Raw genomic sequence first — 23739 nt, forward strand, 5'->3', positions numbered from 1 at the left:
AAACTCTCAGAGCTTGCTCAAACTAATGTCCATCGAGTTGAGATGCTAAACAACCAACTCATCTTCTACTGACGCCTTCTCCTCCTGCCTTCAATCTTTCCCAGCATCAGGGTCTTTTCTAATGTTTATAAATTTTCATTTGCTATGGACCTTTTATGGACTGTAGCCAGCCAGACTCCTCTGTCCATGGAATTCTTAGGCAAGAATATTGGAGTGGTTTGCCATGCCCTCCTCCAGGGATTTTCTTGACCCAGGCATAGAATCCACATCTTTTATTTCTCCTGCATTGGCAGGTGGGTTCTTTACCACTAGCGCCACTTGGGAAGTCTTTAACGCACATGTACCCTCTCATCCCCTGGAGAAGGAAATGGGAACCCACTCCAGGACTCTTGCCTGAAAAATCCCATGGACCGAGGAGCCTGGTAGGCTACAGTCCATGGTGTCACAAAGAGTTGGACACAACTGAGTGACTTCACTTTCACTTACCCTCTCATCCAGACGAAGACTAGAGCATAGCATTTACTCAGCACCAAGTGTGTGTGTGTGTGTGTGTGTGTGTGTGTGTTAGTTGCTCAGTCGTGTCCAACTCTTTGTGGCCCCATGGACTGTAGCTCATCAGTCTTCTCTATCCATGGAATTTTCCAGGCAAGAATTCGGGAACGGATTGCTACTCCCTTCTCCCAACACAGAATATCTTCCCAACCCAGGTCTTCTACATGGCAGGCAGATTCTTTACCATCTGAGACACTAGGGAAGCCAAGGGCATGATGGGAAATAAAGCTGAGAATGTAAAACAATAGTAACTCAGTCATACATATAACCTGCATGAAGGAAGAAGACTAGTAAGTGACCTTTGCCCAGAGGAAACAGCCACATTAATTCAAATAACTACATGAAGGTATGTATTTCATAATTTTGATTTCAATAACTTCCCTTTACAATGCCATTAAGTAACACAGAGTCCATCATTAAGGAATAGTAATATGTGGATAAGAAATCACAAAGTTTTTATGTAAGACTAAATTTCAAAATTCTTAAATACAATTTAAAAGCAATCATTTTCTATAACTTAATGTGAAATCTAATAAATAATTGCCCTCATAATTTAAAAGTCAATAATTATTTATTTGAGGAAATATCTCTTTATATATGTATTTAGTTTTAAATGATTTAGGAAACTACTATCAAGAATTCAAGTAGATGTTCCAGTGGGAAAGCCTGTTAGAAAAGTTTTAGGAAAATGCAATTATAATAAAGTCTATGTCATCCTTAGTTTTTCTTTTTCAACCCATTATAATGTTGAGCTAAATGAAACAAATAGACTGCCCATTATTTTTCCAGAAAAAAATAGGTTTATTTATGATCAGCAAAGAATCACAATTCAGGGTCTTCAAGCATGGTGAGACCCATGCAGGTCGCCAGCAGAAATGAAGAGAAGTCTTTAATAGAGAGGAAAGGGGTATTGGGAGAGCTAAACTAAGAGTCCAAAGATTTTCATTGGCTTAGATTTGACAGTTTCTTACCAGGTGAGTTCTTGCCAGGAAACAAAGAGTCTCTCTCCTTCCTGTCAGGCTCTGCTATCTTAGTCAGGCATGACAGCTCACTTTTATTGTCTCCTTACATTATTTTAAGTAAGATTTCTGCTTATTAAATCTGTTCAATAGAAGCAGTTTTCTATTCTATAAATCTGCCATGAATTTTTATCAGAATACTCACGTAATTACTTTACTTTTATTTCCATTATGTCTTGTAAGTGACCTCAGAGTACCCTGGTAGCTCAGCTCGTAATGAATCCACCTGCAATGCAGGAGACCCCAGTTCAATGCTTGTGTCTGGAAGACACACTGGAGAAGGGATAGGCTACCCACTCCAGTATTTTTGCACTTCTCCGGTGGCTCAGCTGATAAAGAATCTGCCTGCAATATGAGAGACAGGGATTTGAACCCTGAGTTTGGAAGATCTCCTGGAGAATGGAATGGCTACCCACTCCAGTATTCTGGCCTGGAGAATTTCATGACTGTAGAGTCCATGAGGTCACAATGAGTTGGACACAACTGAACGATTTTCACATACAGAGTATCTACATTTCTGTACACCTGTTCTTCTCAATTATTCTGCCATAACTTAAACATTTCCTATTAATGTGTGTTGGTAATTAACTTTAATGAAATTGTATAAAAATAAATTTTGTAATCAATATGTGGTTGTTCACCTTATAAAAAAGAATGAAATTGAATTAGTTTAAGTGATGTAGATGGACCCTGAGTTTGTCATACAAAACGAAATAAGTCAGAAAGAAAAATAAATATTGAAATTATATATATATATAATATATATATTTATATATTCATACTAATGAACCAATATTCAGGGAAGGATAGAGGCACAGATGTAAATAATGGATTTTTGGACATAGCAGAGGAGAGACAGGGTATGAATTGAGACAATAACTGACGTATATACACTTTCACTTGTAAAATAGATGGCTAGTGGGAAGATGCTGTATAGCACAGGGAGCTCAGTGCTCTGTAATGACCTGGAGGGATAGGATTGGAGAAGGGGAGGGAGGCTCAAGAAAGAGGGAATATATGTATATGTATGGCTGATTCACAGTGTTTTACAGCAAAAACTAATGCAACATTGTAAAGCAATTATATTCCAATAAAAAATAAGTGGTTACCTTTGCCTGTTGCCCATATGTCACACTTAAAGCTGAAAATATATTGGGAGTTTTTGATTATATTACTTTTGAGGCAGATTTCAAAACTATCAAAATTAGTATTCATAATTATACTACTACTAATGACAAAAGTATGATGAATTATTATTTAAAATACATTCATGTACATTATTTCTATTCATTCTCTCTCTCTCACATACACATGTACATATGCACATACACAAGAGAAAGTGACCTCTATTTTACAAATGGAAAATCATGAACAAAGAGGTCTAATAATTTGAGCAAAATCAAACCAAATCCAACGATTCAGATAGTAAAATTTGATGTGTTTTCAGAAAAATCATGGTGATGCTTTGAATTATTCCTTCTGGCAAGGGATATAGCAAAATGTTAATTCAAAATGAATAAAAATTACTTCCATTGTTATTGACTAGTGCATAGGCTGTGCCTATTCTGAAAACTATGAATATAATATGATACAGTAATATTATTGCATAAAATAATATTAAAATATAATATTTTAAAGGATTATACTGTTTTCATGGCAATGATATTTATATAATTCTGAGTATAGAAAATATAACAGAAATTAATTTAAAAAATTAAAAATAGCAAAAATGGTTTTTTGTAAAGGTTTTTTTTTTTTTTTGGTAAAGATAGATACATTGTCAGTCTTAAAAGTTATGGGAATTTAAGCTATTAACAACAAACATTCAATGAATGTTGGTATAAAAGAATATGCTAATTTTCTACATGTTTCTAAATATGTAGAAAAATAAAGTCTAAGTTATATTATACCATGAACTAATCTCAAAAATTCAGGAAGAACTGAATCTCCATGGTGTCACATGAGTCTTTTTATGATCATTGTATATTTCAGTGCTTTTTACCATCTTAATCTGCCATGTTGTGACTCTTGCCAAAATTGATCTTAACTCGCTGTAACTAGTTACACCCAGTGATATATATTTTCATCAAATATTGTATATTATGCCCATTTCCCATACTTATACATCATTCCATGTATAATTACTAGTTAAGAAAATGAATAATTTGTACGAAAATACTCCAGTATTAACAATCGGTCTTTAACAGAAGACTTTGTTCATTGTTTACAAACATTTTATAAATATTGACTCATTTAAACTCCATAATCTTAGATGAACAAACCATTATCATGATCATAAAGATGAGAGTGTTTCAAAAAGCAGAGTACAAATACTTGTTCAGCATCATACAATTACACAAATCTGGTATACAGTGCTACCATATTACTCCTTTTGAAAAAATATAAATTTATTTTAATTGGAGGTTAATTACTTTACAATATTGTATTGGCTTTGCCATACATCAACATGAATCCGCCACAGGTATACAGGTGTTCCCCATCCTGAACCCCCCTCCCTCCTCCATCCCTGTGCCAGTCCAGGTTTGATGCATGATACTGGATGGTTGGGGCTGGTGCACTGAGACATATTCAGTTTAGTTCAGTCACTCAGTCATGTCCGACTCTTTGCAACCCCCTGAATCATAGCACACCAGGCCTCCCTGTCCATCACCAACTCCCGGAATTCACTCAGATTCATGTCCATCGAGTCAGTGATGACATCCAGCAATCTCATCCTCTGTCGTCCCCTTCTCCTCCTGCCCCCAATCCCTCCCAGCATCAAAGTCTTTTCCAATGAGTCAACTCTTCGCATGAGGTAGCCAAAGTACTGGAGTTTCAGCTTTAGCATCATTCCTCCAAATAAATACCAGGGCTGATCTCCTTCAGAATGGACTGGTTGGATCTATTTCTCCTTTAAAATTTTTTCCTGCTAAAGTTTCTCAATTCTCCTCTTTGCTAAGTAACACAAATGGCACTCCTTTTAGATACTTAAAATTAGTACAAAGAATATGGTAAGAAACTGCATTCAATTATAATTATATAAGCCTTCTAGCTTCTATGGGACATCCCAAAATGTAGTGGTATTTTTCACACTGATATTTTGAAATTTCAACTAGTTCTGTAAGGGTGCATGACAAGAGACTTTCACAGAATTTTTTGTGCATTAGTTGTATCTGGTTAGCTGCCAATAGTAATATAGTGAACAAAGTGTAAAACTAGTTATCACAAAGTCCAATTTTTATTTTTTTCTCAGAGAGGAATCTTCAGACTCTATGGAAACTATAGGCATATGCTCCAGGCTTAAATAGTTCTGTATTATGTCTTTTATATTTAAGGGTTTTATTTTATATCTAGTATAAATAATGAAAATGTGTTTGAGTGTACTTGAGAGAGATTGAGATTGAAAAAAAATAAACATAACTAAATCTTCACTGTGCTTACCTTATACCAACTTTACTCAGTTTTAATATATTCATTTGAATTATTATTGAAAAAGTACATAGAAAATTTAATATATTCACTTGAATTTGGGTTGTGACTACTGTCTTTAGCAGAAAACCAACTATACTGATTGTATCATCTATAAGAAATGCAAGCCTATCATATGCATGCCAAGTTTTATGCTTGTATATTTTAAATAACATCATAGAAACTTTTGTAAAATTATGAAAATTTAAAGCAACATTTGGGGTCTTTAAGAATTTTCCTTTTCAGTTTAGTTCAGTCACTCAGTCGTGTCCGACTCTTTGCAACCCCATGAATCGCAGCATGCCAGGCCTCCCTGTCCATCACCATCTCTCGGAGTTCACTCAAACTCACGTCCATTGAGTCCATGATGCCATCCAGCCATTTCATACTCGGTCGTCCCCTTCCCCTCCTGCCCCCAATCCCTCCCAGCATCAGAGTCTTTTCCAATGATTCAACTCTTTGCAAGAGGTGGCCACAGTACTGGAGCTTCAGATTTAGCATCATTCTTTCCAAAGAAATCCCAGGGTTGATCTCCTTCAGAATGGACTGGTTGGATCTCCTTGCAGTACAAGGGACTCTCAAGAGTCTTCTCCAACACCACAGTTCAAAAGCATCAATTCTTCGGCGCTCAGCCTTCTTCACAGTCCAACTCTCACATCCATACATGACCACAGGAAAAACCATAGCCTTGACTAGATGAACCTTAGTCAGCAAAGTAATGCCTCTGCTTTTGAATATACTATCTAGGTTGGTCATAACTTGTCTTCCAAGGAGTAAGCGTCTTTTAATTTCATGGCTGCAGTCACGATCTGCAGTGATTTTGGAGCCCAAAAAAATAAAGTCTGACACTGTGTCCACTGTTTCCCCATCTATTTCCCATGAAGTGATAGGACTGGATGCCATGATCTTCGTTTTCTGAATGCTGAGCCTTAAGCCAACTTTTTCGCTCTCCTCTTTCACTTTCATCAAGAGGCTTTTTAGCTCTTCTTCACTTTCTGCCATAAGGGTGGTGTCATCTGCATATCTGAGGTTATTGATGTTTCTCCCGGCAATCTTGATTCCAGCTTGTGTCTCTTCCAGTCCAGCGTTTCTCATGATGTACTCTGCATAGAAGTTAAATAAGCAGGGTGACAATATACAGTCCTTACGTACTCCTTTTCCTATTTGGAACCAGTCTGTGGTTCCATGTCCAGTTCAAACTGTTGCTTCCTGACCTGCATACAGATTTCTCAAGAGGCAGATTAGGTGGTCAGGTATTCCCATCTCTTTCAGAATTTTCCACATTTATTGTGGAAAATAAAATTTTAAATAAAATAAAAATAAATTTTTCCTTTTAAGCCATGTTTAATCTATTAAAGAAATAATGACATAGCCTAAACTAACAAATTAAAAATATTTATTATAAAATACTATGATATGTTCTTGCTTTATTTACTTAGATGATGTACATGTATTTCAAATACCAACAAGTAAACTTTTACTAAATTATCTATAATATAAATTAATCAGAATCACACAATATCTCCATCTTAAAATATTAAATTTTAAACTCAGAAACTTTTCTGAAGTGACAAAATTGTTATAAAAAGTTAGATTGAAACCTAAATCTTTAATTCATAATTCAATATCTATTACTGTCAACTTCACTTCTTAGCATTATTAATTACATAAAAATAGTGTATGTAATAATTGTAGGAGAAAAATTGCCAAAACTTCATGATAAATACTTTTCTTATAGCTTCTTCCCTTACAGTGTCTTATGCAGTCAAACCATGTATTTTCATTGCATATTTATGCATTCCACTGTTCAGAGTGTCATTTATATTCCATTTTACTTCAATTTACTTCCAGCAGATTAAATGTGGCTTAGTCATAGGATGACTGTGGATGACAACCTTGCTCCATATTTCAGAGAAAGTTGAACAATGTAAATCAGTTATACTGGTTTCCATGTTAAAGAATGAAACCTTGTCATCCTCTGTGATAACCATGACAAATTTCTTCACCAATAATTTAAAGCAGAACTAGTTCAAATGCATATGCAGAATATTTTTTGCAATGCCAGCTGATGTTTCTTAGTTTCTATGACAGTTTAAGTTCTATAAGGATGGGATTTTAAGCACTTTAAAATATTTTCCCCCACCCTTAACAATTGTTGTAGCCATACTGAACTATTTTTATTTTAAAATTTTTATTGAGTATAGTCGATTTGCAAAGTCATTTTAGTTTCAGGTGTACTATACAGTAATTCAGTTATACATATATATGAATATAACCTTAGTTTCTCAGTCATGTCCAACTCTTTGTGATTCCATGGACTGTAGCCTGCCAGGCTCCTCTGTCCATGAGATTCCCCAGGCAAGAGTACTGCAGTGGGTTACCATTACCTTCTCCAGATATAAGAGTGAGTGTGTATATATACACACTTTCACTTTTCACTTTGGGGAAGGAAATGGCACATTGGAAATTTCACATTGGAGAAGGAAATGGCAACCCACTCCAGTGTTCTTACCTGGAGAATCCCAGGGACAGAGGAGCCTGGTAGGAGGCCATCTATGGGGTCGCACAGAGTAGGACACAACTGAAGCAACTTAGCAGGAATAGTGTGTGTGTATATATATACATATGTGTGTGTGTGTGTGTGTGTGCGTGTGTGTGTATGCTAATCCCAGTTGAACTAATTTTAGTTACTTTAATATGTCATGCCCCAACTCCCTCTATATTTTGTTCATTTTACATGTTAATGGCATGAATTTTTACTCATTCCACTTCTGATTTCTGGATAAACATTTGCATAAATTATTAAACATATCAAAAGTCAGCAGGTATAATATGATTTTAACTTATGGAAGTCCAAAGTATGGGTTTTCTCTTCTTTGATGCCAAAATTTTTCATACAGTAATCACCATATTACACCAACATTTGTACATATTTATTAGTGCTAATTGACCAAATAAATCAGGTAATTAATCTGCTTTTATTTCCATATGCTACATTAAAACAGAAAACTTTTGGACTCAAATGTTGTGTCCTATTCATTTTGGAATTTCAGTGAAGGAAAAGTTAAATTAAATTTTTATAAATGAATTAATATAACTCAACTTGGGAACTTTGCTTTAATGCTGCAAAAATGATAGCAATTTGAAAATATAACTCCAAAATTAGGTTCACTGTAGCTATACCTGGACCTATATTTGAACCTATAGCTCACTTCTCATATGTAGAAGCTAAAAATATCTAAATCAATGTCTTAATTATAAATTCATATAAATTTTATATTAAATCATTATAAATTCATATACAAATTTCATTCAATTTTCTGTTGATGGGCAGTGCTTTGTCCCCTACCTTTTGTTTGACCTGAGACCAAACTATGGTGGAGATAAGGAAGATAACAGAGACCTCCTTCAAAAGGTCCCATGCACACACTGCCACACAGTGCTCTCGACCCTGCAGCAGGCCACCGTTGACCCACGCCTCTGCTGGAGACTCCTGGACACTCATTCAAAGCTATGGTTTTTCCAGTAGTCATGTACAGATGTGAGAGTTAGACTATAAAATAAGCTGAGTGCTGAAGAATTAACGCTTTTGCACTGCGGTGTTGTGGAAGACTCTTGAGAGTCTCTTGGAATGCAAGGAAATCCAACCAGTCCATCCTAAAGGAAACCAGTTCTGAAGAGTCACTGAAATGATTGATGCTGAAGCTGAAACGCCAATACTTTGGCCACCTGATGCGAAGAACTGACTCATTGGAAAAAACTCTGATGCTGGGAAAGATTGAAGGCAGGGGGAGAAGGGAACAACAGAGGATGAGATGGTTGAATGGCATCAGCGACTTGATGGACATGAGTCTGAGTAAGGTCTGGGAGTTGGTGATGGAGAGGGAGGCCTGGCGTGCTACAGTCCATGGGGTTGCCAAGAGTCGGACACGACTGAGCAACTGAACTGAACTGAACTGAATATAAAATTTATGTAAAATAAACAAACTATTCTTACTTGATATTTCTTAGTTTCTTGAAAATTTTCTTTTTAGTAATTTTAAAATAACAATGGAAGGAGGAATATTTAGATACAGTAGGTAAGGTGAAATTCTTCATTATATAAAAAAAGCTTGTTAGTAACTGACGATATCCTAAGACTTGCTGCTGCTGCTGCTGCTGCTAAGTTGCTTCAGTCGTGTCCAACTCTGTAAGACTCCATAGACTGAAGCCCACCAGGCTCCTCCATCCCTGGAATTTTTCAGACAAGCATACTGGAGTGGGGTGCCATTGCCTTCTCTGAAGACTTGAAGAGATACCCAAAATAATTTAATAAATATATTAATACTGAGAGAGTAACAGGCAGGAAGGCCAGGGGTCTCCAAACGGAGGAAATAGCCTGCAAGTGTCAGACATTTTTATCTCTCTTAAGCCTCAGGAGGAAACAAACTAACGATATTTTTTCCTTCTCTATACAAATTTAAGAGGAGGTTTCTCTTAAAATTCTGTGTTGCCATAATGACACCTGGTTTCACCTGAAGTTAACTATTCTCAAACCTAGAGATAATCAATGCCTTTTTTTTTATGGAAATGTTTATCTTAAGCTATGTTAATGTACTATGTATTTACCCCAAACTCTGTCTTCCAGTTGGTTCCACCTTTTGGCCCAGAACCTACTGGACAAATCAGTCTACTTGACAAACCAGTATGTTATACTTGATATTGTTCCTCTAATCTACGTAAATGAAACTATTTGTATGGTGATCTGCCCTTCTTCAAGATTCAAGTTAATCATTTTATGGCCCAGGATGAACAATTTGGTGCCAAGATTATCCCAAAATGCATCTTACAGGTGAGGGACCTGGTGCCATTCTGAGTTTTAAGACATTCTTTTCTTTCACTAACAGACTGCTAGTGACTATATAACATCCAGCTGAAGACTAGCAGGGGGGTACTCTTTCTGCCCCCTTCTGAAGCCTATATCAGAAGCTTTCTCTATCTCCTTTATACTTTAATAAAACTTCATTACACAAAAGCTCTGAGTCATCAAGCCTCATCTCTGGCTCTGGATTGAATTCTTCTCCTCCGGGGGCCAAGAATCCCAGCATCATGATTCAATAACAACCTTTCAATACTTAATATACTGCAGTAAGTTGCATCAGTTTTCATTCTAATCCAGAAGAAGGGCAATGCCAAAGAATGTACAAACTACAGCATAATTGCATTCATTTCACATGCTAGCAAAGTAATGCTCAAAATCCTCCAAGCTAGGCTTCAAAAGTACATGAACCAAGAAATTCCAGCTGTACCAGCAGGATTTAGAAAAGGCAGAGGAATCAGAGATCAAATTGTCAACATCTGTTGGATCATTGGAAAAGCAAGGGGAATCCCAAAACATCTACTTCTGCTTCACTGACTATGCTAAATCCTTTGACTGTGTGGATCACAACACACTGTGGAAAATTCTTAAAGAGATGGAAATACCAGACAACCTTAGCTGCCTCCTGTGAAACCTGTATGCAAGTCAAGAAGCAACATATAGAACCAGATATGGAACAATGGACTGATTCTAAATTGCAAAAGGCGTACAAAAGATTGTGTATTGTCACCCTGCTTATTTAACTTATATGCGGAGTACATCATGCAAAATGCTGGAGGGATCAAAGTTTGAATCAAGATTGGCAGGAGAAATATCAATAATCTCAGATGTGCAGATGACACCACCCTAATGACAGAAATTTAAGAGGAACTCAAGAGCCTATTTAAGGTGAAAGAAGAGAGTGAAAATGTGGCTTAAAATTAACAATAAAAATTCAAGGTCATGGTATCCAGGCCCATCATTTTATGGCAAATAGATGGGAGAACAATGAAAACAGCCTTATTTTCTGAGGCTCCCAAATCATTGCAGATGGTGACTGCAGACATGAAATTAAAATGTTTGTTCCTTGGAAGAAAAGCTATGGCAAACATAGTCAGTTCAGTCACTCAGTTATGTCCAACTCTTTGTGACCTCATGGACAGCAGCACGCCAGCTTTTCCTTACCATCACCAAATCCTTCAATTTGCTGAACCTCATGTCCATCGAGTCAGTGATGCCATTCAATCATCTCATCCTCTGTTGTCCCTCTCCTCCTTCTTTGAATCTTTCCCAGCATTAGAGTCTTTTCCAATGAGTCATTCTTTGCATCAGGCGGCCAATGTATTGGATCTTCCACTTAAGCATAAGTACTTCCAATAAATAGTCAGAACTGAATTATTTTCTGATTGACTGGTTTGATCTTCTTGCAGTCCAAGGGACTCTTAACAGTTTTCACCAACACCATGGTTCAAAAGCATCAATTCTTTGATGCTCAACTTTCTTTATAGTCCAACTCTAACATCCATACATGACTACTGCAAAAACCATAGATTTGACCATACATATCTTTGTTGGCAAGGTAGTGTCTCTGTTCTTTCATATTCTGTCTAGATTGACCATAGCTTTTCTTCCAAGAAGCAAATGTCTTTTAATTCCATGGCTGCAGTCACCATCTGTAGTGATTTTGGAGGCCAAGAAAATAGTCTGTCACTATTTCTATTGTTTCCTATACAATGGCAAACCTAGACAATGTATTAAAAAGCAGAGACATCTCTTTTCCAACAAAGAACCATGTAATCAAAGCTGTAGTTTTTCCAGTAGTCATGTATGGATGTGAGACTTGGTCCATAACGAAGGCTGCACAATTGATGCTTTCGAACTGTGATGTTGGAGAAGATTCTTTGAAGCCCCTTAGATTACAAGGAGATCAAACCAGTCAATCCTAAAGTAAATCAACCCTAAATATTCATTGAATGGGCTGATGCTGATGGAAAAGACAGAGGGCAGAAGGAGCAGGGGATGACAGAGGATGAGACGGTTAGCATCACCAACTCAGTGGATATGAGTTTGAGCAAGCTCCAGGAGATGGTGAACAACAGGAAAGCCTGGTACACTGCAGTACATTGGATCGCCAAGGGTCAGACACTACTGAGCAACTGAATAACAACAAGTTGGATTCAAAATACAATTCTTTAAAATTCAGGATCTCTAACCTGAGTTCAACAGGCAGACCTGAAGTGAACCTGTGCCACAAATTTGTGAGATACTGAGGCTCACGACCATCAAGCTGTTCATCAAGCTTTATTCCCAGTAGGGATAATGCTGGTTCCTAGATTTCTGCAGCTTTTAGGTCAGTGGTAATAATCCTAATAATCTTCTGGGGCACATGCTCAGTATCTCAGTTGTGTCTGACTCTCTGGAACCCTTCGGACTTCAGTCTATCAGGCTCCTCTGTCCATGGGATTTTCCAAGCAAGAATACTGGAGTGGGGTTCCATTTCCTTCTCCAGGGCATTTCCTGACCCCGGGATCAAAGGCACATCTCCTGTGTCTCCTACATTGCAGGTGGATTCTTTACCACTGAGCCATCTGAAAAGTCACATACTATATATGGACAAATATAGCTGACTCTGGCTAATTTTAATTAAACTAAGGAAATTCAAATAGAAATACACTCTCTATCTCCATTCTCAAGGAAGGATTCTGATATTTGTCTACATGGACAGACTTATGATAAGATTTTTCAGCTCAGCCCTTCTAAGAGCAAGAGCTAAATCAAGACTGGGAAACAATCGTGGATCTACTTATACAAGATTTTTGTGTAATGTTGGGTCACATTAGCTCAAATAGCTACTACCATTGCATTTATTATGTACCTGCTACATTTTGGCAATTAGTAAAACTAGTACTGTGGGAATGCAGTAAGATATAAGGAAAAAAAAAAAAAGACTGTTATCTTAAAAGAGCTATCAATCTTCCCAGAAGATGAAAGTAAATATAATAACACAAATAATGAATTAAGATTGACATTCAAATTTTCAAATGTGAAGCGTTTTCGATGGGAGCAGTGATTGGCCTAGGCCGGGTCAGATAATGTTTTGTAAGTTGTTCTCAGAAGGCAGAGTAAAAGTTATTTTGGTGAAGCACAGAGCATGAACGAAGATAATGAAACAAAAAATATATATAAAATGTCTGGGACTTCTGCAATGCAGAGTATTCTCAGTGGAACTCAATGGAGCCTCCCCCAAAACAATTAAAGTGCTTAAAATTATTTTAAAAAAACAAAACAAAACAAAACTATTCCACAGCTATGAAAATTGTCCTAAAAGAATACAACAAGAAGATCGGCAAATAAATGATCTACTAAACTTTGAGGGAAGCAGCAAGAATTTGTGGAAATTGAGCCATAACTTGTCAGACCCATCACTACTGTCAACACTCAATTCTATATAACAGAAGCCCGACCCTAAGTATTCTATTTGAAGTAGGCATAGCCAAGAAGACCTTGATTCACTCTCTGCCTACTTCCCTGTGAAGGACTGTGGTTTTACCTCTGGATAGGCTGCCCCTTTCGGAGAAGGCAATGGCACCCCACTCCAGCACTCTTGCCTGGAAAATCCCATGGACAGAGGAGCCTGGTGGGCCACAGTCCATGGGGTCGCTGAGTTGGACACGACTGAGCGACTTCACTTTCACTTTTCACTTTCATGCATTGGAAAAGGAAATTTCAACCCACTTCAGTGTTCTTGCCTGGAGAATCCCAGGGACAGGGGAGCCGCATGGGCTGCCGTCTATGGGATAGCACAGAGTCAGACACGACTGAAGTGACTTAGCAGCAGCAGCAGCAGGCTGCCTTTTTTTCTCATCACACCATCCATTCCTGATATCAAAGCTCCATTCCAGGCAAGTGAGACAGAGGAACAGATCTTTCCTCTACATGGTCCCCACTAGTAAGAAGGAAATTATTCCTTCAGGATCTTCCTGACAGATGCCAGAAATCTGGGGACTTGATTGCCCTCACCCTAAGTTAGGGATAGGAGGTTTGCTGCTAGAAGGGTCAATGAAGAAAGACCAAGGACTGTGTCCCAACAACCATACATGTCCTTAGGACAAGAGTATTGCTTCCCAGTGGAACAGTGGTAAAGAACCTTCCTGCCAATGCAGGAGATGTAAGAGACATGGGTTCAATCCCTGGGTCAGGAAGATCCCCTGGAGGATGGCAAGGTAACCCATTCTAGTATTCATGCCTGGAGAATCCCATAGACAGAGGAGCCTGGAGGGCTACAGTTCATAGAGTCACAAAGAATCAGAAACAACTGGAATGATTTAGCATGCATGCACACATCATTGATAAAATAGGATCCTTACCTCCAGTGCTGTACGGTAAAAAGGGGTTCTGGTTGTGGGAGAAGTGGACCATAGCACAAAGTATTCTACAGCTTTGCCTGAGGGAACTGACTTTTTTTTTTTTTTTTTCATAGAGAATGGAGAGTTTCGTGCTTAATGATATCATCAAAAATAATAGAGATCTTGGTGAACAGCAATTACAAAGAAAACATTAGGTTCATAATACAAGCAAATAACGGAGGAGCCAGAAGTTTAATAGAAAATAATCTAGACGAACTCTCCTGGAAAGTGAAAGTGAAAGTCGCTCATTCATGTCCAACTCTTTTATGCAATTTCATTCAAATTAATTACCAGCACACATGAATATGAATTCTTTAAGTTATGGCAGAATAATTAAGAGGAACAGGTGTACAGAAATGTAGATATTCTGAAAGTGAAAGTCGCTCAGTTGTGTCCAACTCTTTGTGACCTCATGGACTATACAGTCATGGAATTCTCCAGGCCAGAATACTGGAGTGGGTAGCCTTTCCTTTCTCCAGGGGATCTTCCCAACCCAGGGGTTGAACTCAGGCCTTCCACATTGCAGGTGGATTGAAGAAGCCAACAAGGGAAGCCCAAAAATCACAGTCAATTCTGGGGCCTGGAAATACTTTGTGAAAGTGTTAGGTGCTTTTAGACTCAGAGTGCTTAGAGCAGGACCTGGAGTGAAATTGTAGACTTTCTCTAAACCACAAGCAACCCCTCAACACAGGACAGATGCCTTACTGGCATAAGGGCCTTAAACACAACTTCTAAAGAAACGCTGACTGAATAGTTAGCTACTTTAACTCAGAGGTGACTCTTAAAGGAGCCAAACTTAAGAATAAAATAACACTTATCCTCCTCAATCTGGAAGACTGGGCCTAAGGCCCAAGGTGGCACCCTCCAAGGAGCCCTCAGAGAAGGAAAAGTAAGCCAAAAGTACTTAACTTCCCTGAGTTTCCAAACCACAAACACACTCAACAGTAAAAGGGTAAAAATCTAACTAGCTAAGAATACTTAAGCACATTGTTTTCCCTCCAAAATTGCACATACCTTATCCTTACATCCCAGAGACAATCTCTAGGTAGCTCAGCTAAAAGATAAAAACAAGCAGAAAACAACATGAGCAGGTACATCACTGCAGAGAAAATATATTTCACAGAACTAATTTCAGCAAATCACCAAACAATTGCATCACCAGGCAGACACCAATCATAGAGGTGGGATCTATATTGAGGAGCTACAACATATTATCTAAGACATCCAAGTTACAGCTACAAATATAAGAGATGTAAAGACAATAAAGAAGTTACCCATATACAGGGGAAAAAAAAAAAAGCAATGGAAACAGATGGTGGGTTAAGCCCACAGAGACTTCAAAACAGCTATTATAAATCTGTTCAAAGACTAAAGAAACCAACATTAAATAATTCAAGAAAGATATGATGACAATTTTTCACCAAACAGAGAATATCAGTGAGAGATAGATACTATAAAAAAAGACTCAATGGGAATTCTGTAGCTGTAAAGCTTAATGATTGAAATGAAAAATTCTCTAGAGAGTTTGAACAGTACTAACACAGGATGCAATATGGATCAGTCCTGAAAACATGAAGCTACATGTGAGAGAAAAGTCACAACACCACATAGTGTGATTTCATTTATCTGAACGATCCAGAACAAGCAGATGCATAGAGGCAGAAAGTAGATTAGTGGTTGCCTAGGACTTTGATGTGTATAATTGAATTTTTCCTTCCCAAACTTCAAATTTCACTTCTAAATCCTAACCCTTAATGTTTCAGAATGTGCCCTTGTTTGGAAACAAGGTAGAGTAGCATTCTCAGCGGGATACTAAGAAGGACATTAGGTAAATACTAAGTAAAACTGAATAGGATATGGATTTTAACAATAATGTATTAATATTATTTCATTTGCTGAGATATGAGGAAACTGACTGTGGGTGTACATATGAACTCAACTATTTTTACAACTTTTCAGTAATTCTAAAAATATTCTGAAATTAAATTTTATTTTAAAAATGGGTTTGAGATGGAATTGGTGTTAGATATACCTGAACATTTGGGGGGTATCTTAAGGAATTTAAGGGCTTCTGGGTGGTGCTAGTGATAAAGAACTCTCCTGGCAATGCAGGAGACATGAGAGACACAGGTTCGATCCCTGGGTGGGTAAGATCCCCTGGAGTAGGAAATGGCAACCCACCTCAGTACTCTTGCCTGGAGAATCCCATGGACAGAAGAGCCTAGAGGGCTACAGTCCATAATGTTGCAACAAGTCAGGATGACTGAAGTGATTTAGGATACATATACACACAAGGAATTTAAACTTTAAGAAATTTGGAAAATAAAAAGATTTAAATTATAATAAAGTAACATAATCAGTTTTTAGCTCACTCATCCAGAGAGGGGATATCCATGGATATAGGGACATAAATAAATACAATTTCTTCAGAAACTATTTTAAAAATGAGAGGGTGATGTGTATGGAAAGAGTAACATGGAAATTTACAGTACCATATGTAAAATAGATAGCCAATGGGAATGTGCTGTACGGCTCAGAAACTCAAACAAGGGCTCTGTATCAACCTAGAGGGGTGAGATGGGGAGGGAGATGGGGGGAGGTTCAAAAGGGAGGGGATATTTGTATACCTGTGGCTGATTCATATTGAGGTTTGACAGAAAGCAGCAAAATTCTGTAAAGCAATTATCCTTCAATAATAAATAAATAAAATTTTAAAAATATCATAACTGCTAACTTTAAGGAAAATAAAGTTATTTGACACCGCAAATCAAAATATAGCAAATTAAAATGTCACCATTTCAATGATTAATATTATAGTGTCCAAAAAAAAAAAAAAAAGTAATTGAAACAAGGTGAAGTTTATGTTAGACTACCTGGACTAAAATCTAATTGCCCCATTCACTGGAAGCGTGCATTAAAACTTCACCTGTCAGCAGTATTAAAGCAATAGATGAGTCATCCTATATAATGTCTAACTAGGTAACTGATTAAATCCCCTGTGGATATATCAGTTATCCTCTTCTTGCAGAAACTACTTAGGATTTCACATCTTTATTCAAACAAGAGAAACAGATTTGGACTATTTCAGTAATAATATGGCTTCCCTGGTAGATCAGATGATAAAGAATCTGTCTGCAATGCAAGAGACCCTGGTTCTATCCCTGGCTGGGGAGGATCTCCTGGAGAAGAGAATGGCAACCTACTCCAGTGTTCTTCCCTGGAAAATCTCGTGAAAAGAGGAGCCTGCAGGGCTATAGTCCAGGCAGTGGCAAATTGTTGGCCATGACTGAGTGACTAACACACACAGTGATATTATAACTCCTGTTCATGAATCTTCTACCCATCTATGTAAAAATGGTAGTTTGAAGGCACAATTTTTATTATTTTTCTTGCCTGTTTTTCCTTCTAGTCTATGATGTAAACATTTATTTACATTTTGAATTTAGCTCATGTACTCACCTCTTAAGCCTTTCTTCATTACTTGTCCTACTAATAAATGTAATTTATTATATTTAACTGATTTATGTTTTTAAAGAATTGGATAAGAGCAAAAACAAGTCAGGCACATTTTCAAATATATAGAAATCTTAACAGTTACTATAGGAAGTGCAAAATATTCCAACGTGTATTAAATTACTCAGGCCGCCATAACAAAATACTGCAGGTTGGGTGCCTTGAACAAAAGGAACTCACATCTTTGAAGTCCTGGGAGGTGGAAATCTGAGATCGAAGAACCAGCACGGTTTGGTTGTGGTGAGAGCTTTCTTCCTGTCCTATAGCCCCTTGCCTTGCTGTGTGTCCTTACCTGGACTTTCATAAGAGAGAGAGCTCTTCTTTTTCCCTCTTTTTCTAAGGCCAAAAATCCTATTGGATTAATGCCCCACCTTTGTGTTTATTTTTGTCTTAAGTAATTCCTAAAAGCTTTACCTCCAAATACTGTCTTATTGGGGTGAGTTAGGGCTTCAGCATATTAATTTGAGGAGGGGACATTTCAATCTGTAACTCATTTTACATATTAGATTTTGTGGTCTTCTGCATCTTCCTTGTGTTTTTGCCTTTTCCTCACACTGCAAAGCATGCAGGATCTTAGTTTACTAACCTGAGGGTAGAAACTGGTGCCCCTTGCAGTAAAAGTATAGGTTTTTAACCACTGGATCACCAGGTCCTCCCTTCCTGTTTCTAAATTGGCAGTATGTTATGATTGCTTTTATACCTGGACTAATTAACATTTCTCCATCTGATCACTACTTGCTTTGCCTGTCTTGTGACTCAAGTTGGTGAACTTATAACACATGATTTCATCTGCCTAGTCTTCCTCAGAGGCCAGGTTACACTTTGATTTAGCTTCTCCTACTCACTTGATCTGTAATGTGTTCCTCTGTCAGACACTTCTAATTTGCCTACTCGAAGTTCTGCAGAAGGGTCACCTTATCCCAAAATGAAAGAACTTTTGACAAGTCTTCTGGTTCTGTCATAGACAACTCTGCTCATTATACTGAAAAGAACTACCCCCATTTCTGTTTTGTTGTTCTGAGGCATTCTGTCAATATATATTGGTTTGCTTAAAACCTCACAGTTAATTTCTCCGATAGTGTGATCACTGGTTTGTTTTTATTCATTCGAGGTTTAATACCATCCTTCTATGCTTTTGGCTGAAATATACGATGTTGGAGGAACAGATAGAGTGTTTTGGGAGGGTTTTTTTTAAAAGATTATGAAACCTCTCCTATTTTGTTAGTAATGTTTCAATGAATTTTACACTTGATGTAATAAAATATACTTAGTCGTTTTTATGTCTGGTGTTTGTTAATTCACAAGCAATAGTTATCAGGTAGCACAATGGTAAATAATTTAACTGTCAATGCAGAAGGTAAGAGATGAGGATTCAACCCCTGAGCTGAGATGATACCCTGAAGTAGGAGATGGGAACCCATTCCAATATCCCTGCCTGGAGAATGTCATGGACAGAGGAGACCAGGGGGCTCCAGTCCATGGGGTGGCAAAGAGTTGGACATGACTGAGAAACTGAGAAAACACACAAAATATAACTTTATTTTAAGCTATCATCTATTATCTCATAGAAGTATTTTTTTAATCAAGAATTCTTCCTGGATTTATTATACTAGAAACCATCTTTGCTTATCTAGTGATTTTATTACCCATTTTTTTTAATCAAAAAGTTCACAATAAAGATTTATATTTTCATTTGGAGTGAATTTATAATTTACATTTAGTTCTAGATTTGTATTTTATTTCATATTTGTTATGATGAGCAATTTTACATGTCAAATTAGCTGGACCATAACGACCAGATTTAGTCAGATATTATTTCTTTCTTTCTTGATGTTTTTAGATGAGTAGTTTTTTTTTTAATTTAAATTTATTTATTTTAATTGGAGGCTAATTACTTTATAATGTTGTATTGGTTCTGCCACACATCAACATGAATCTGCCACAGTCATACATGTGTTCCCCATCATGAATTCCCCTCCCTCCTCCCTCCCGGAACCATCCCTCTGGGGTCGTCCCAGTGCACCAGCCCCAAGGATCCTGTATTCAAACTGGACCGGCGATTCATTTCTTAAATGATATTATACATGTTTCCATGTCATTCCCCCAAATCATCCCACCCTTTCCCTCTCACATAGAGTCCAAAAGACTGTTCTATACATATGTGTCTCTTTTGCTGTCTTGCATACAGGGTTATCATTACCATCTTTCTAAATTCCATATATATGAGTTCAGTTCAGTTCAGTTCAGTCACTTAGTCATGTCAAACTCTTTTTGACCCCATGAATTGCAGCATGACAGGACTCCCTGTCCATCACCATCTCATGGAGTTCACTCAAACTCACGTCCATCGACTCCATGATGCTATCCAGCCATCTCATCCTCGATTGTCCCCTTCTTCTCCTGCCCCCAATCCCTCCCAGCATCAGAGTCTTTTCCAATGAGTCAACTCTTTGCATGAGGTGGCCAAAGTACTGGAGCTTCAGCTTTAGCATCATTCCTTCCAAAGAACAAGCAGGGCTGATCTCATTTAGAATGGACTGGTTGGATCTCCTTGCAGTCCAAGGGACTCTTAAGAGTCTTCTCCAACACTACAGTTGAAAAGCATCAATTCTTCGGTGCTCAGGTTTTTCACAGTCCAACTCTCACATCCATACAAGACCACTGGAAAAACTAAAGCCTTGACTAGACGAACATTTGTTGGCAAAGTAATGTCTCTGCTTTCCCATATGCTATCTAAGTTGGTCATAACTTTTCTTCCAAGGAGTAAGCGTCTTATAATTTCATGACTGCAGTCACCATATATGCATTAGTATACTGTATTGATGTTTTTCTTTCTGGCTTATTTCACTCTGTATAATAGGCTCCAGTTTCATCCACCTCATTAGAAATGATTCAAAAGTATTATTTTTAATGGCTGAGTAATATTCTATTGTGTATATGTACCACTGCTTTCTTATCTATTCATCTGCTGATGGACATCTAGGTTTCTTCGATGTTCTGGCTATTATAAACAGTGCAGTGATGAACATTGGGATGCACGTGTCTCTTTCAATTCTGGTTTCCTTGGTGTGTATGCCCAGCAGTGGGACTGCTGGGTCATAAGGCAGTTCTATTTCCAGATTTTTAAGGAATCTCCACACTGTTCTCCATACTGGCTGTACTAGTTTGCATTCCCACCAACAGTGTAAGAGGGTTCCCACTTCTCCACACCCTCTCCAGCATTTATTGCTTGTAGACTTTTGGATAGCAGCCATTCTGACTGGCGTGAAATGGTATGTCATTGTGGTTTTGATTTGCATTTCTTTGATAATGAGTGATATTGAGCCTCTTTTCATGTGTTTGTTAGCCACCTGTATGTCTTCTTTGGAGAAATATCTGTTTAGTTCTTTGGCCCATTTTTGATTGGGTCATTTATTTTTCTGGAATTGAGCTGCATGAGTTGCTTGTATATTTTTGAGATTAGTTCTTTGTCAATTGCTACATTTGCTATTATTTTCTCCCATTCTGAAGACTGACTTTTCACCTTTCTTATAGTTTCCTTTGTTGTGCAGAAGCTTTTAATTTTAATTAGGTCACATTTATTTATTTTTGCTTTTATTTCCAATATTCTGGGAGGTGGGTCATAAAGGATCCTGCTGTGATCTATGTCTGAGAGAGTTTTGCCTATATTCTCCTCTAAGAGTTTTATGGTTTCTGGTCTTACATTTAGATCTTTAATCCATTTTGAGTTTATTTTTGTGTATGGTGTTAGAAAATGTTCTAGTTTCATTCTTTTACAAGTGGTTGATCAGTTTCCCAGCACCACTTGCTAAAGAGATTGTTTTTAATCCATTGTATATTCTTGCCTCCTTTGTCAAAGATAAGGTGTCCACAGGTGCATGGGTTTATCTCTGGGATTTCTACTTTGTTCCACTGATCCATATTTCTGTCTTTTTGCCAGTACCATACTGTGTTGATGACTGTGGCTTTGTATATAGCCTGAAGTCAGGCAAGTTGATTCATCCAGTTCCATTCTTCTTTCTCAAGATTGCTTTGGCTATTCGAGTTTTTTTTTTATTTCCATACAAATTGTGAAATTATTTGTTCTAGCTCTGTGAAAAATACAGTCTGTAGCTTGATAGGGATTGCATTCCATCTATAGATTGCATTGGGTAGTATATTCATTTTCAATATATTGATTCTTCCAATCCATGAACATGGTATATTTCTCCATCTATTAGTGTTCTCTTTGATTTCTTTCACCAGGGTTTTATAATTTTTGATATATAGGTCTTTAGTTTCTTTAGGTATATATATTCCTAAGTATTTTATTCTTTTCATTGCAATGGTGAATAGAAATCTTTCCTTAATTTCTCTTTCTATTTTCTCATTATTAGTGTATAGGAATGCAAAGGATTTCTGTGTGCATATTTTATATCCTGCAAATTTACTATATTCATGGATTAGCTCTAGTAATTTTCTGGTGGAGTCTTTAGGGTTTTCTATGTAGAGGATCATGTCATAACAGTGAGAGTTTTACTTCTTCTTTTTCAATTTGGATTCCTTTATTTCTTTTTCTGCTCTGATTGCTGTGGCCAAAACTTCCAAAACTATGTTGAATAGTAGTGGTGAAAATGGGCACTCTTGTCTTGTTCCTGACTTTAGGGGAAATGCTTTCAATTTTTCACCATTGAGGATAATGTTTACTGTGGGTATGTCATATATTGCTTTTATTATGTTGAGGTAGGTTCCTTCTATACCTGCTTTCTGGAGAGTTTTTATCATAAATGGATGTTTAATTTTGTCAAAGGCTTTCTCAGCATTTATTGAGATAATCATATGACTTTTATTTTTTTCAATTTGTTAATGTGGTGTATTACATTGATTTGTGGATATTGAAGTGAAGGGTTAATAGGGTAGCAGAGATGTGCCTGCAAACGGGTCTCTCTGCTTGGGCTGAACGTCCTTGCAAACGAGGCATTCTGCCAGAGTCTGGACACAGCCTTGGGTTTAATGGTCCCTTGCAAACGAGGGAGCATTCCCTTCTTGCGATAAGAAGGAATAGAGGGCTTTGTACAGACTCTGCAGTAGACTGGGATTTCACTCCCCCTTGCTGTACAATAACATGTATGCACCTGCACTGTACTGAAAAGGCTTATTCATACAGTCTGGAATTCTGCCTAGGGGACTTTATAATAATAAATGGCAATTAGTTTGCCCAGTTGTTCCTCTGGCCAGAGTGGTGTCCTCTCTGTCTCTTGTGTGTCTCGTATGTCTCATGTGTTTTGTGTCATTTCACTCGTAATCACCAGTAATCAACATCAAAGAATCCTTGCATCTCTGGGATAAAGCCCACTTGGTCATGGTGTATGATCTTTTTAATATGTTGTTGGATTCTGTTTGCTAGAATTTTGTTAAGGATTTTTACATCTATGTTCATCAGTGATATTGGCCTGTAGTTTTCTTTTTTTGTGGCATCTTTGTCAGGTTTTGGTATTAGCGTGATGGTGGCCTCATAAAATGAGTTTGGAAGTTTACCTTCCTCTGAAGTTTTCTAGAAGAGTTTGAGTAGGATAGGTTTTAGCTCTTCTCTAAATGTTTGGTAGAATTCAGCTGTGAAGCCGTCTGGACCTGGGCTTTTGTTTGCTGGAAGATTTCTGATTACAGTTTCAATTTCTGTGCTTGTGATGGGTTTGTTAAGATTTTCTATTTCTTCCTGGTTCAGTTTTGGAAACTTGTACTTTTCTAAGAATTTGTCCATTTCTTCCAAGTTGTCCATCTTATTGGCACATAATTGCTAATAGTAATCTCTTATGATCCTTTGTATTTCTGTGTTTTCTGTTATGATCTCTCCATTTTCATTTCTAATTTTATTGATTTAATTTTTCTCCCTTTGTTTCTTGATGAGTCTGGCTAATGGTTTGTTAATTTTATGTATCCTTTCAAAGAAACAGCTTTTGGCTTT

General features: G+C 37.3%; 1 pseudogene; it reads left to right on the forward strand.

The window, feature by feature from the left end:
* The first annotated feature begins 1396 nt into the window (after window positions 1-1396).
* The window catches only part of LOC120879118, a 76425-nt pseudogene continuing 54082 nt past the window's right edge, over window positions 1397-23739 (forward strand).

Source organism: Oryx dammah, unplaced genomic scaffold, assembly GCF_014754425.2.
Source record: "Oryx dammah isolate SB20612 unplaced genomic scaffold, SCBI_Odam_1.1 HiC_scaffold_19, whole genome shotgun sequence".
In the NCBI taxonomy this organism is placed as follows: Eukaryota; Metazoa; Chordata; class Mammalia; order Artiodactyla; family Bovidae; genus Oryx; species Oryx dammah.